The sequence below is a fragment of the Anomaloglossus baeobatrachus genome, chromosome 3 (genome assembly GCF_048569485.1).
Source record: "Anomaloglossus baeobatrachus isolate aAnoBae1 chromosome 3, aAnoBae1.hap1, whole genome shotgun sequence".
Classification (NCBI taxonomy): domain Eukaryota; kingdom Metazoa; phylum Chordata; class Amphibia; order Anura; family Aromobatidae; genus Anomaloglossus; species Anomaloglossus baeobatrachus.
In genome coordinates, this window is record NC_134355.1 from 164,708,686 (window position 1) to 164,725,043 (window position 16,358).

General features: G+C 47.6%; 1 protein-coding gene across 1 annotated transcript in view; it reads right to left on the reverse strand.

Annotated features, from left to right (window-relative positions):
* The window catches only part of FBXO5 (F-box protein 5), a 43,194-nt gene extending 39,808 nt beyond the window's left edge, over positions 1–3,386 (reverse strand). The window contains 1 exon segment of the mRNA XM_075338165.1: positions 3,252–3,386. The gene's annotated coding sequence lies outside the window, so the exon portion shown is untranslated.
* Positions 3,387–16,358: the final 12,972 nt, after the last annotated feature.

A 16,358-nucleotide genomic window follows, 5' to 3' on the forward strand; every position in this document is an offset into this window, starting at 1 on the left:
TACAGTGTGTGATGTTAGCCCATCGCAGGGTACAGTGTGTGATGTTAGCCCATCGCAGGGTACAGTGTGTGATGTTAGCCCATCGCAGGGTACAGTGTGTGATGTTAGCCCATCGCAGGGTACAGTGTGTGATGTTAGCCCATCGCAGGGTACAGTGTGTGATGTTAGCCCATCGCAGGGTACAGTGTGTGATGTTAGCCCATCGCAGGGTACAGTGTGTGATGTTAGCCCATCGCAGGGTACAGTGTGTGATGTTAGCCCATCGCAGGGTACAGTGTGTGATGTTAGCCCATCGCAGGGTACAGTGTGTGATGTTAGCCCATCGCAGGGTACAGTGTGTGATGTTAGCCATCGCAGGGTACAGTGTGTGATGTTAGCCCATCGCAGGGTACAGTGTGTGATGTTAGCCCATCGCAGGGTACAGTGTGTGATGTTAGCCCATCGCAGGGTACAGTGTGTGATGTTAGCCCATCGCAGGGTACAGTGTGTGATGTTAGCCCATCGCAGGGTACAGTGTGTGATGTTAGCCCATCGCAGGGTACAGTGTGTGATGTTAGCCCATCGCAGGGTACAGTGTGTGATGTTAGCCCATCGCAGGGTACAGTGTGTGATGTTAGCCCATCGCAGGGTACAGTGTGTGATGTTAGCCCATCGCAGGGTACAGTGTGTGATGTTAGCCCATCGCAGGGTACAGTGTGTGATGTTAGCCCATCGCAGGGTACAGTGTGTGATGTTAGCCCATCGCAGGGTACAGTGTGTGATGTTAGCCCATCGCAGGGTACAGTGTGTGATGTTAGCCCATCGCAGGGTACAGTGTGTGATGTTAGCCCATCGCAGGGTACAGTGTGTGATGTTAGCCCATCGCAGGGTACAGTGTGTGATGTTAGCCCATCGCAGGGTACAGTGTGTGATGTTAGCCCATCGCAGGGTACAGTGTGTGATGTTAGCCCATCGCAGGGTACAGTGTGTGATGTTAGCCCATCGCAGGGTACAGTGTGTGATGTTAGCCCATCGCAGGGTACAGTGTGTGATGTTAGCCCATCGCAGGGTACAGTGTGTGATGTTAGCCCATCGCAGGGTACAGTGTGTGATGTTAGCCCATCGCAGGGTACAGTGTGTGATGTTAGCCCATCGCAGGGTACAGTGTGTGATGTTAGCCCATCGCAGGGTACAGTGTGTGATGTTAGCCCATCGCAGGGTACAGTGTGTGATGTTAGCCCATCGCAGGGTACAGTGTGTGATGTTAGCCCATCGCAGGGTACAGTGTGTGATGTTAGCCCATCGCAGGGTACAGTGTGTGATGTTAGCCCATCGCAGGGTACAGTGTGTGATGTTAGCCCATCGCAGGGTACAGTGTGTGATGTTAGCCCATCGCAGGGTACAGTGTGTGATGTTAGCCCATCGCAGGGTACAGTGTGTGATGTTAGCCCATCGCAGGGTACAGTGTGTGATGTTAGCCCATCGCAGGGTACAGTGTGTGATGTTAGCCCATCGCAGGGTACAGTGTGTGATATTAGCCCATCGCAGGGTACAGTGTGTGATATTAGCCCATCACAGGGTACAGTGTGTGATATTAGCCCATCACAGGGTACAGTGTGTGATATTAGCCCATCACAGGGTACAGTGTGTGATATTAGCCCATCACAGGGTACAGTGTGTGATATTAGCCCATCACAGGGTACAGTGTGTGATATTAGCCCATCACAGGGTACAGTGTGTGATATTAGCCCATCACAGGGTACAGTGTGTGATATTAGCCCATCACAGGGTACAGTGTGTGATATTAGCCCATCACAGGGTACAGTGTGTGATATTAGCCCATCACAGGGTACAGTGTGTGATATTAGCCCATCACAGGGTACAGTGTGTGATATTAGCCCATCACAGGGTACAGTGTGTGATATTAGCCCATCACAGGGTACAGTGTGTGATATTAGCCCATCACAGGGTACAGTGTGTGATATTAGCCCATCACAGGGTACAGTGTGTGATATTAGCCCATCACAGGGTACAGTGTGTGATATTAGCCCATCACAGGGTACAGTGTGTGATATTAGCCCATCACAGGGTACAGTGTGTGATATTAGCCCATCACAGGGTACAGTGTGTGATATTAGCCCATCACAGGGTACAGTGTGTGATATTAGCCCATCACAGGGTACAGTGTGTGATATTAGCCCATCACAGGGTACAGTGTGTGATATTAGCCCATCACAGGGTACAGTGTGTGATATTAGCCCATCACAGGGTACAGTGTGTGATATTAGCCCATCACAGGGTACAGTGTGTGATATTAGCCCATCACAGGGTACAGTGTGTGATATTAGCCCATCACAGGGTACAGTGTGTGATATTAGCCCATCACAGGGTACAGTGTGTGATATTAGCCCATCACAGGGTACAGTGTGTGATATTAGCCCATCACAGGGTACAGTGTGTGATATTAGCCCATCACAGGGTATAGTGTGTGATATTAGCCCATCACAGGGTATAGTGTGTGATATTAGCCCAATCACAGGGTATAGTGTGTGATATTAGCCCATCACAGGGTATAGTATGTGATATTAGCCCAATCACAGGGTATATATAGTATGTGATATTAGCCCAATCACAGGGTATATTAAGTGAGTGCACATATTATATTACTTGGAACATATTTCCTATCCCCAGTGTACATATTACAGGCTGTTAATAGTGTGTATATATATATATATCGTTATGTCCCCAGCGTATACACTGACTGCACGGTGACGATGTTTGAGGTAACACCGGGGCACCCCTCCCCCATTAGCGCCATTTTCCGACCGCCTAAACTAAACTCTCTTTTGTGCGCTCGGCAGCTCCCGGGCGCTGTGCTCCGCAGACTTTGGGGTGCAGGCTCCGCAGACATTGGGGCGCTGTGCTCCGCAGACTTTGGGGTGCAGGCTCCGCAGACATTGGGGCGCTGTGCTCCGCAGACTTTGGGGTGCAGGCTCCGCAGACATCGGGGTGCAGGCTCAGCCCCTTTACACCCCACAGAGGTGCCGGCTCCGGGGGGATTTGGCGGTCCCCGGTGTCTCCAGCTTTCCCTCGCAGTCATGTGTGAGGTCACACCGGCATTATGTGCCGAGCAGGATCCGCCTCACGGGCCCCGCTATCTGCACTGTACACCCTTCAGCCTCCCCCGACATCGGTCACACGAGACTCCCGCGGACATCGCTCCCCGCCACGCAGACACCTTACTATATAGTACTGAGGGGTGAGACACTTACTGCTTCCCAGACTCCGCCACAGGGTCCTGGCTGTGCTGCTCTCACCGCTTCATGTATAAGGACCATAAACAATAAAATGCCGTTTTAATAAACCTGTCCCGCGGCCGCTCGGCACAGGCGCTCTGGCTGCTGTCTATCAGTTAAATGGCGCCAGCTGCCGAAGCAACTTAGAAATTCTTCAAATTTCGCGTCTAAAAGTTTTGTCCAATAAACGGCTACTTCCGGCCTCAGCTAACCAATCGGCAGGCGTCTGGCGCCGAAGCAGTCTGTGCTTGCCATTGGATGACGGGAGGCAGGTGGCACTCTCTGCGTACGTCCCTATTATGGACGCAGGAGCCGCCATGTTAGTGTCTGGCAGGGGGATGTTTTGCAGTAGGGCGTCAGAGTCAAGTTGTGACAGCGTGTGCGACAAGAGGAGTCCCTGCGTCCCCAATAAATAGCGCCACCCCAATGCCAGAATATAGAAAACAAAAGCTCCACTATGTACTATGGAAGCGACATTCAGACATTTTCTCACTCTATAGGTATAGGGGGTCTCCACTGCGAAGTTATCATTGATCCCCAGGACAGGCCCTCACTCACTGATAGCTGGGAACCAGAAAAAGCGGAGCATAGCGCTCCGCAGCCCATAGAGACTGTATATAGCAGGCCGTCAGTCGCAGAGCAGGGGAGCGCTTATAGCAGCGATTAACGGATGGAAATCAGCGGCTACCGAGAGGATTGATCTCATTTTCTCCCTGCAGCCACACTTCCATTCAAGCTGCTGTACATTACATGCCTCAACACTGAGATTACATCACCAGGAAGGAAAAGGTTGTAGAATTATAGAAATCACAGGATGTATAGACATGGTACTGATTTGTACATGAAGTTTTTTTTTCAAAACATCTTGATTTTTTTTTTCCTTCAGTATCTAGTATGAGCAACACATGCAAAAATACACACAATTACATGTCCTGGCTGCAATGAATGGGGCTAGTAGTGGTTGTCTGAGGAACGTTCTGACACATTGAATGTACTTGTGCAAATCAGCAAGATCCACTGCTGGCAGCTCCATTTTTAATTTCTGAGCAATGACATTATAAACCCATGGTAGCAGGTTTACACCATTCAGAATGCTTGTAGTAGCACCAGCAACATGAGGCCTGGACTTGTGCTGAAAATCAGCTCCTTAGGCTATGTGCCCATGGGACAACGTACCCGCGGATTTTGCGGCAAAAAACCAACGTATTTATCTGGATTTTCCAGATAAATCCGCAGGTTTACGTAAGTACAGACACGCCCCATGTTATCCTATATCAATGCTGCGGTATGTGTGGCTGCGGATTTCCCGCAGCCGCACATAACTGCATATCAATTATTCATGCAGAAATATCTGCGGCTGTCCAGCCTTTCCACTATGGAGATCGTGGCTGAGACTTCTGCAGGTATTTCCGCACTTGTCCCACAGGTTTACCAAAACAAAAATGCTCGAATCCCGCAGCAATGGATAGCTGCGGATTCCGGAGAGCAGCTGCGTGAAACCTGCGGCAACATCCGTGGGCACATAGGCTTAGACACTCTGGAGAAATGGCCGTACCACCAGTTACTGGACGGATTAATTCTGTACTGCAGGTGTAAGTCGTATCGCGTACCAAAGCCTAAAGCATCAGAGTCTTCCCAAAACTATGAGATGTTTGTACGATATCGTGGTGAAAGCTGGACATCCAGCTACAAGTGCTTTATTGACCTTACGCTGCTCTCAATGGGCATCAGAGTGGAAAAAGATGGCAGTGAAGGCAGGAATGAAGGTCTGGCCTCCACCGACGAGTCCCGCTTGTCTTCGATGAAATTACATCCAGAGATTGGTCTAGAGATCACATGTGCAACACCGTGAAAAGGCCTTTACCATACAATCTCACACCAATCCTACTCCCAAGATCGTGGGGCGGCATAATGTACAGTACCAGGACCTCTCTAGTCTTCCAGGTACACCAACAGCTCAACGTTCCATTGATTTGTTGGTGTAACAACAGCCATTTCTCCAAAGTGCAAAAATATTAAAAGTTAGTTATTTGTCCATGTAGCACTCATATTGGACTCCGAATAAATCAAGAGGTTTTGAAAACCTTATTTCCATTTTCTCGTCATTTGCATAACTTGGCTATAGAACCCGTGATTTCCACAATGCCACAATTTTTGATTCTTGGTGATACATTGTCAGTGGTGAGGCATGTGCGCTATAGAGGTTTGCTGGGTGGCATATGTGAACAAGGCCTCAGGGAGGTATACATTACAGAAGAGCTCAGGCCCATTGACAATAACAGTACCATCACTGGGAGGAGGAGGAATATTTTTTACGTTCTAAAAAGGGTTTGTCCAGGTTTTTCATGAGGCTGCAGTCACTCTGTGTGACTGAAGACTTATAAATACAGACATCGCACAGAGGATCTCTGGGGCCGGCAGCGAAACACAGCCGTCATGTAACTGCGTACACAACGCATAGTCCAGGCCACATTCCATCCCGTCCCAGCTCCACCCATTATGAGAAACTGAGCAAAACGCCAAAGGTTTCAACATGTTTGTGTAATTCTGCATTAGACCAATTCCAGACGTCCATGTTTTATCAGGTACAAGCCACACAGATCAGTATGGTCACGCATGTGACATCTGTGTGACATGTACCCGAGAAAACATGGGTCTTTTTAATAAAAAGATTTTCTAAATTCACCTGTATTCAGCGCTGTTTTCATCGGCTCTGCTGTCTCCCGCTTCTGACACCCGCTCATTATATTCATTATTATTCACTGTAATGAGGATCTGGAAGCCGGAGCATCGTGGTGACTGCATCAGGGACAGCATTACCGGTGACAGGTGAGTATCCAGCAATCAGTGTGTGCGCAGTGACGTCCAGGTCGTCATTGGAGTTCCCAATGATCCAGCAAGCACACACTGCTTGCTGGATACTCACCTGTCACCGATAATGCTGTCCCCGGCAATGCTGCTGTGTGCACAATGCTGCGGCTTGCAGGTCGAGGTGCGGTGAATAAGCAATGAATATAATGAGCGGGGGTCAGTAGCGGGAGACAGCAGAGCTGAAGAAAACAGCGCTGGATACAGGTGAATATAGAAAATATTTTTATTTAAAAGACCCGTGTTTTCTCTGGTACGTGTCACACGGATCACATCAGTGTGCGATCTGTGTGACACCCGTGCTACCGGAGAAAAAACGGACACGTCTCCGTTTATGTGTGCAGGGCCACGGAGTAACTCCAGATAATAACATGGGTACATGTGGCATCCGTGTTAAAAACGGATGTCACACGTACCTGAAATACGGACGTCTGAAACCGGCCTTACATCATGGCGGGGCCAATCATTTATATTCCCACTTGTTTTCCACCTGTCTCTGCCTCTATAAAGCCAAAGCTTTCAACTAAACAAGAAGGGCTTTATATAGTGCAAAAGTACACAATTTAAGTAGTGAAAAAAAAATTCAGAAGCTTGTAAGAAAATAAATAAAAATTTGCTTTTGTCACCATTTTCCCGAGACTCATTCGGGGCTGTCTGACTGCTTATATTTTGCACCGAGCTGACGTTTTTACTGATACAAAACATTGCATGTGAAAAAAAAATGGTATTTTATTGCACTGTTGCAGCAATAAAAGAGTAACTCTGATTTGTTTTTTGTTGTTACGCTGTTTACTGATTTTTTTTTAAATATTTTATAGATTTGTGACCGCAGTGATACAAAATGTGTATTTTTTTGTTTTATTTTCAATGAGGCAAAAGAAGGGTGATGTGAACTTTTATATTTTTTTAAAACTTTTTTTTTCCCACTTTGTTCCTTGTATTAACTAGTCCCATTAGAGGAGTTAAAAGCTGTGATCATCCAATCGCGTGTGCTGTACAGAGCAGGGCCTCAGCAGTGCCCTGTACAGTAGAATCACAATCTCCTATGAATGCCGGATCACAGCCATTGTTCACAGGAAGTTCATCATGAAAGACACAGGGGTCATCATCTGACCACTGGCTGTCATGACAACCCAACGGCAACCCACAATCACGTCACAAGTCCACCGATGGGAGCGGGGAATGAAGTGATCCCCGCCTGCCAGTGTTAAATCGCACTGTCAGAGATTGACAATGGGATTTAACTGGTTAACAGCCGCAGGCTAATCTCCGATCCACCCATGGCTGTTAGAAGCACATGTCGGCTCAACCTTTTGGCCATAATTCCAGAAGGCATATTTGGCCTAAAGTCAAAACTGTTCATCACCAAAAAGATACTCTCAGGCAGCATTATACTTTGTGGCTGTTTTTCAGCAGCTGAAACTGGGGCTTTAGGAAAAGTGAAGGGACTAATGAACAGTTCCAAATCTTAGTCAATTTTGCAACAAAATGTTTGAGCCTTTACGAGAAAGCTCAAGGTATATGTCACCTTTCAGTGTGATGACAAAAGAGCAACCTCACCAGAAAACCAAAGTTTTGTAACTGTCCACCCAGAGTCCAAACCTGACATTTATTGAAAATCTGTAGGTAGACCAGAAGAGGGCGCTGTACACAGGAAATACTTTTGTAATCTTCTAGATTTGGAGCAGTAGGGCTTTTTTTCATCTGCGATTAGCATGTGCAATCTGATAAAAAAAATTGGATTGCACAAGCACCAATGTTAAAGGGTGGTTCACCCATTTTTTTATTGTCTAGATCGATATTATATTTAGAAACAATGTTTCGCTCAAATACCTTGTGTTGGCAATAGTGCCTGTGAGAGGCGCTATTGCAGACCGCTGTTCCCCACTCCGTGACCCCCGGGCTCCGTGACCTTGGGGATCCGGTCACGTCACGTCAAGTTCCTGACACCGCGGCCTGTTGCAGTGTCCGTGAGTGATGGGCCGTGGACGGTGTTTCACCGCTCGTCACAGCCCGTCAGCTCCCTGCTCCCTCACAGCAAAGCGCTGCAAGCAGGAGACATGCTGATCTGTGACAAGCAGTGAAACACCACCCACAGCCCAGTGAGTTAGGAAGACTGGGGCCGCCGGCCGCAGTGTGCGTGAGTGATGGGCGGTGTTTCACTGCTCGTCACAGCCCATCTGTTCCCTCCTCTCTCACAGCAGAGCGTGCAAGCAGGCGACACACTCGGCTGTGATGAGCGGTGAAACATCGCCCACAGCTCAGTGAGTCAGGAAGACTGGGGCCTGCCGGGGTGATGTGACATGTCCGGAACTTGACGTGATGTCACCGGATCCCCAAGGTCACGGAGCGGGAAACAGCTGTCTACAATAGTGCCTCTCACAGGCACTATTGTCAACATAAGGTATTTGAGAGAAACATTGTTTCTCAATATATCGATCTAGAAAATAAAAATTATGGGTGAACCACCTTCTTAATCTATGGGACAGTTTCATTTGTCCTGTTTTTTGTCTACACAAATCGTACAATCGCAGCACACTGTGTTTTGTACAGAGTCTCAGCTCTTGCACCCCCATGCAAGCCTATGGGAGCGAGAAAGAGAAAAAAAAAAAACAAAAACAAAAAAACACAATACGGATGGCATATGCATGTCACACGGATCCTTGGTGTTAAAAATCTACAAAGTCGCATGTCATACGGATGCTAGTTGAGAAAAGAAAATGCAGACCACACGCCTGACACTCACCGCACTTTACTGGACGAGTATCGCAGATGGAAAAGAGCCCTTATTGCAAGAGTCGGCAAAGTTTGGCAATTCTAAATGTACCACAAGCATAAACTTCTATCCAAAACCATTGAAAAATGCCATAAATTAAAAAAAAAAGTGTACTGCAACAAAATATTAGTTCCCAGTCTGATATTAAAAACACGTTTTGCTTGGTCCATGGTGAAGGTGCTCGTGTGTGTGTGTGTGTGTGTGTGTGCGTGTGCGTGCGTGTTCAGTGTCCTGCCCCTGTTCTGTGTGACATCCGGATAGCACACAGACAGCATGAACTGGTACACTTACCTGTGTCCGGTGCTGCTGTTACTTCCGGGTCCACGGTGAGTAGAGTGAATATGCAATGAGCCTAATGAGCGGACCCAGAAGTAACAGCAGAGGCAGCAGTGCTGGAGACAGTTAAGTATAAAAATTCTTTATTTTTATGTGATCTGTGGTTTCTCCAGTATGTGTCATACTGATGTCACCCAGATCACATTATTGTATAGTCTGTGTGACACTCATGCTGCAGGCAGAAAAGGGACATGTCGCCAAGTGGAGCACACAGACAAGTGTGGGCTACACACGGTCCAAGTAAAAACACTTACGTGTGTGCAGACCCATTGATTTTAATGCATCTAACGTGTGCCCCGGTCTCCAGGATTTGTGAAAACGGACGTCACACGTACTGGAGACACAGATGTATGAAGGAGGCCTTACGCAATGAGACGCAGCACTGTAACAATGAATTTTTATTGTTATGTATTATAATAAATCTTAGTTCAATTTAGTGTTTAAAATACTGACATTTTAAAGATTTTTACTGTATATTCCAATGATCAGTTTTAATTCATTAATTATGTAAATCATAGTGAATTCATTATATTACCATTCTGGAAACCACGGTGGACTATGTTTTTATTCCTGTGCATTGTAATACCTTTTATTATCTTGATATAACCAAGGTTTTTAAGTACCAGCATTATTTTAATAATTTGACTGCATGTTCCAATGAGATTTGATTCATCCATGAATTATATAAATGATCATAAATTTATGATTTAAGAATTACATTAATCCATCCTAATATAAAGTGGAGTATATTGATGCAAACATACGTAATTCAGAGTAGTCCATATATTGTAAATTATTTGGTTATTCTAATTTGTGAAAATTAAACAATGTTAAATGGAGCAATTCTTTACACAAAAACACAATGAAATGAAAAGTAACAAGAGGTTTTATAATCCATACAAATAAAAATTCATGGATGTGATACCACATCTTTCAGGGAACCACAGCCCATACGTTTTAGGTAAGAGTAAAATTCTTTTCTCTATCTAATCTAATTCCTATGTGTAGTCTGTTTGATATAATGCTGGTCTACCTGATTGACTTTACATCTGTCAACCAGTAGATGACCTACAAAAAGACTGCTTTTCAGGAGTGGGTCCACCCCTAGAAAAAGACAGATTAGCTGGCGAAACAAAGTCCTGACCAAATACAAGGAGAAGTACAACCAGCCACACTCTCAGAATGTACAATAATCTTACTAGATACCAGAATTCCATCAGTCCAGAGTATTTAACATAAGGGGAAAAACCCTATGACTATGCATATGTCCACTATAACAAACATGGCAAAAAGAGGAGAAACAAGTGGACTTATATAGAAATATAAAATTTTTTATTGCAAACACTTAAAAAATGACATAATTATGACATATTTAAAAAGACAGAGGAAATAGACCGGCTATGCACACATTACAAAACAAACATTACACGATATCAATGTATTATAACAGTAATGGCAAAATCCCACATACAGTGCCTTGCGAAAGTATTTGGCCCCCTTGAATTTTTCAACGTTTTCCCACATTTCAAGCTTCAAACATAAAGATAAAATTTTTTAATGTTATGGTGAAGAATCAACAACAGGTGGGATACACTAGTAGACGCCTTTTTTCTCCTGTTTCCCAACAAGTGGGGCACAATTGTGAAGTTGAACGATATTTATTGCTCATTTTAAATTTTTGCAAAAAATAAAAAACTGAAAATTGGGGCGTGCAATATTATTCATCCCCTTTACTTTCAATGCAGCAAACTCACTCCAGAAGTTCATGAAGGATCTCTGAATATGTTGTCCTAAATGACTGATGACATGATATACCTGATGAAAGCAACAGTGGATTGTTGAAACGGGTTAGTGTGTTAACAGGAGTCCATCATTAAACCTTATTTAATATAAATCACTGGCAACCGCTTTATTACTGCTCTAAAAGACCGAAGTACTTATCTTCATATATGTCCCTGAGTATGGCACACCTTGTGCTTTTTGATACTCCAGTAACGTTGCAGCTCTGAATTATGGCCAAACTAGTTGCAAATGGCATCTTGGCAGCTCCACGCTTGATTTTCCTCAATTCATGGGCAGTTATTTTGCGCCTTTTTTGCCCAACATGCTTCTTGCGACCCTGTTGGCTATTTGCCATGAAACGCTTGATTGTTCGGTGATCACGCTTCAAAAGTTTGGCAATTTCAAGACTGCTGCATCCCTCTGCAAGACATCTCACAATTTTGGACTTTTCAGAGCCTGTCAAATCTCTCTTCTGACCCATTTTGCCAAAGGAAAGGAAGTTGCCTAATAATTGAGTACACCTTATATAGGGTGTTGATGTCATTACACCACACCCATCCTCATTACAGAGATGCACATCACCTGATTTACTTAATTGGTAGTTGGTTCTCAAGCCTATACAGCTTGGAGTAGGACAACAGCTATAAAAAGTATCAGGTGATCAAAATACTCCTTGCCTAATAATTCTGCACACAGTGTATAAGCCACCTTTGTGTAATCAAGTCTCCGTATAAATGCACCTGCTCTGTGATAGTCTCAGTGTTCTGTTTAAAGCACAGATAGCATCATGAAGACCAAGGAACACAACAGGCAGGTCCGTGATACTGTTGTGGAGACGTTTAAAGTCTGAGTTGGTTACAAAATGATTTCCACAACTTTAAACATCTCAAGGAGCACTGTGCAAGCGATCATATTGAAATGGAAGGAGTATCATACCACTGCAAAGTTTGGGACCCGAACTTGACCTGAAGCCCAATGGAAGTCACGCATTGGGCAGTTCGTGTTTCTGACTACATGCAGTTGGCCATAAACAGATCACTTCCAGTAGAAGGTTTTTTTTTTTTTTGTTTGGGGCACACTACATCCGATCACGCTGTTGTTACCGTCGGTATGAACCAGTCAAACACTGCAAGGGGCTCACAGTAACCTGCGTCATCTATGGTGTGCCCCCTTTTCTTTATTTAAATATGGTGCCACTATTGCTGCTGATGGCGGCGCGTACGCATTGGCACAGTAATTATGTTTTCATTAAAACGCCACTGGAGTCAACGTATGTGTGTACCACGATCTCTGGCGCCATTTTATTGAAGACATTATTGAGAAGACGATAAGTGGCAAGAGCGTGTGCACAGATGTGAAAAAATAAATTCTAACAGGGGGAGGGGATAACTATGAATACCCACCCCCCCAGATATTATCTGATCCTCAGCTGCTGTCACTGAAGAAGCTGCTAAATTTATAACTTTACTTTCTTGGATTTCAAAACCTAAAACATCCGAGCTGACCACTAAAGGTATGTATAGAATCAGCCTGATAGTGCCAGTATAGCACTGGCTTTAGCTTACATACGGAAGTCCTGGTGATTGGTTCCCTTTAAGGAAGACATCAGTGTAGCAATGTGTACACACCAGTAATATCAGCAACTTGCAGCGCAACGTGAAATTTAAATAAAGAAAAGGGGGTCACGCCATAAAGGATGCAGGAGGAGGAACATACACTGGGGACCCAACCCACAAAGCCCTGCACCGCTGCACACGGCTATCAAGGTGCATTTCTGGAACTTTGATTACAGATATTTCAGCATCCGATCTTACAACAAAAGGTATGCCTGGATACAGAATCCTAGTGTCAGTATGGCACTGCCTTTCCTTTTTAAAGCAAAATCCAGCGTTTTCTTTTCCAGTGCTTGAGTGGCGCTTTAAATGTAAGTTGCTGGCCTCTAACGTTATACTCACCCTCTATCATATTAATAATTCTCGATGCCACTCTGGTCCCGCGGCACCATCTTGTAACTGACGTCTGACTTGCCAAAAGTTACATCACAAAGTATAAAATGCATTAAGTTGTGACATCCAATGCGCTTCATGAAGTGCTGGAGCTGCCAGCAGGTCACAAATCCCCGGAGACTGACTGGAGCGGCAGCAATAGAACATGATCCCGCCACAAAGCAAGTATATAACAGGGGGCAGGGATCTTAGATTTCAGGCACCACTCCAGCAGTGCAAAAACAGACAAAACAAAAAAAACCCCGCTGGAGTGGTGTTTTAATACACTGTTGCAAAGATCGTCAAAAAGGATTTCACAGTTTACACAAGATCTAGCAAGGATTGCTCTACTGCAACAAATGCTATATATAAAATGAACACTTGTAGTACACAACAGTGTATTGTATGAAGATCTATATATATAATTGCCTTATTCTGTCTGTCTGTCTGTCACCAAAATTGTGTCCCGGGACATGTCCTTACAGTGACAAACAGCGGATTGGCTGCTGGCCTCGCCATGTCCCCGCCCCCCTGCACGGATTGGCCGCTCGCCTCGCCTTGGCTCCTCCCCCCCGCACGGATTGGCTGCTCGCCTCGCCTCGGGTCAGTCCCCCCTCGCACGGATTGGCCATGTCGTTACGGTGACAAACAGCGGATTGGCCGCTGGGCTCGCCATGGCCCCGCCCCCCCCGCACGGATTGGCCGCTCGGCTTCACGGATTCGCCATGGCCCCGCCCCCCCGCACAGATTGGGCGCTCGCCTCGGCTCCGCCCCCCCGCACGGATTGGCCGATCGCCCAGGCTCCGCTCCCCACACGAGGTGAGCGCATCAAGGTCCTGCGGCGGAACGAACACACACACACACACACACACACACACACACACACACACACACCCGATCGCATCCACATACTCACAACATCCCGTGATATCGCTTGCTTCTCGGCGGCGATACTGTGTAGTGATCTTCCAGGACCTGCCGAAGGATCACATGGCCAGAAGCATGTGGTATCTCCGGATGTTGTGATTGTGTCAGCGCGTGTATGCGATCGGATGTGTGTGAGTGTATGCGATCGGATGTGTGTGAGTGTATGCGATCGGATGTGTGTGTGTGAGTGTATGCGATCGGATCCGTGAGTGTCGGCAGAGGAGCACGGCGTACAGCACAGCTGCTGGGACCGCCCACCGGTGGGCACAGGGAGAAGTGAGGTGTGTGTGTGAGTGAGTGTATGCGATCAGATGTGTGCGTGTTTAATGTCTGATGTGTGACTGTGGAGCACGATGGGGAGTGCGCAGCATGGGGGATGGAGCACGATGGGGGGTGCGCAGCATGGGGGATGGAGCACGATGAGGAGTGCGCAGCATAGGGGATGGAGCACGATGGGGTGTGCGCAGCATGGGGGATGGAGCACGATGAAGGGTGCGCAGCATGGGGGATGGAGCACGATGGGGAGTGCGCAGCATGGGGGATGGAGCACGATGGGAAGTGCGCAGCATGGGGGATGGAGCACGATGGGGAGTGCGCAGCATGGGGAATGGAGCACGTTTGGGAGTGCGCAGCATGGGGGATAGAGCACGATGGGGGGTGCGCAGCATGGGGGATAGAGCACGATGGGGGGTGCGCAGCATGGGGGATGGAGCACAATGGGGGGTGCGCAGCATGGGGGATGGAGCACGATGGCGGGTGCGCAGCATGGGGGATGGAGCACGATGGGGGGTGCGCAGCATGGGAGATGGAGCACGTTTGGGAGTGCGCAGCATGGTGGATGGAGCATGATGGGGAGTGTGCAGCATGGGGGATGGAGCACGATGGGGGGTGCGCAGCATGGGGGATGGAGCACGATGGGGGGTGCGCAGCATGGGAGATGGAGCACGATGGGGAGTGCGCAGCATGGGAGATGGAGCACGATGGGGAGTGCGCAGCATTGGGGATGGTGCACAATGGGGGGTGCGCAGCATGGGGGATGGAGCACGATGGGGAGTGCGCAGCATGGAGGATAGAGCACGATGGGGGGTGCGCAGCATGGGGGATGGAACACGATGGGGATGGAGCACGATGGGGAGTGCGCAGCATGGGGGATGGAGCACTATGGGGAGTGCACAGCATAAGGGATGGAGCACGATGGGGAATGCGCAGCATGGGGGATGGAGCACGATGGGGAATACGCAGCATGGGGAATGAAGCACGATGGGGAATGTGCAGCATGGGGGATGGAGCACAATGGGGAGTGGGGATGGAGCACGATGGGGGGGTGCGCAGCATGGGGGATGGAGCATGATGGGGGGTGCGCAGCATGGGGGATGGAGCACGATGGGGGGTGCACATCTCCCCCCAAAACACACACACACACACACACACGCACTGCACAACACACCACACACACACTGGGAACCACAAACACTGCCCTACACAGACACCCACACACACAACGCCGTACACACACAACACCCAACACACAAACACCGCGGCATACATAAATATACGCACATACCGCACAACACACACATTGCACAAAACATACCTCCTGCCAAAACACACACACACACCCACACAAACCGCGCAACACACATACACAATGATACAGACACAGCGCTCTACAAACAACGCAACACACAAACAACACCGCTCTCACCCCCCGCCACACCCAGACAACACCCAGAACATGTACAGCGCCCTACACAAACACTTGCTAACTACAGACAACATTATATATATATATATATATATATATATATATATATATATATATATATATATATATATATATAAACAAAAATCATACATTAACTACACAATACGTAAATTCTAGAATACCCGATGCGTAGAATCGGGCCACCTTCTAGTATATATATAACTGCCTTATTCTGTCTGTCTTGCTCCAAAATTCTGTCGTTACCGTGACAAGCGTCTCATTGGCTGCTCACCTCGCCTCGGCTCCGCCCTACCTGCACGAATTGGCCGCTCGGTCAGGCTCCGCCCCCACACGGATTGGCCTCTCGCCCCGGCCCCCTGCACGCATTGGCAACTCGGCCACGCCCCGTCCCCCTCACGCATTGCACCCTCGCTCTGGCCCCGCCCCCGCACGCATTCCCCGAACCGACACGGAGCCCCGACTCCCAGGTGAGTGCTGTACCCCCGGGAGCCCACACCAGCGTACGCCGGCAACCCAGCCGACACATACCCTCGCATTGCTGGGGTTGCCGGCGTACGCTGGTGTGGGCTCCCGTGCGTGCGGGGGAAACGGGGTACGCTGGTAACCATGGTACACATCGGGTAACATTGTGTAGCATGGTTACCAGCGTATGCCAGCTCCCTGCCCATTCAGATCATTGGTCT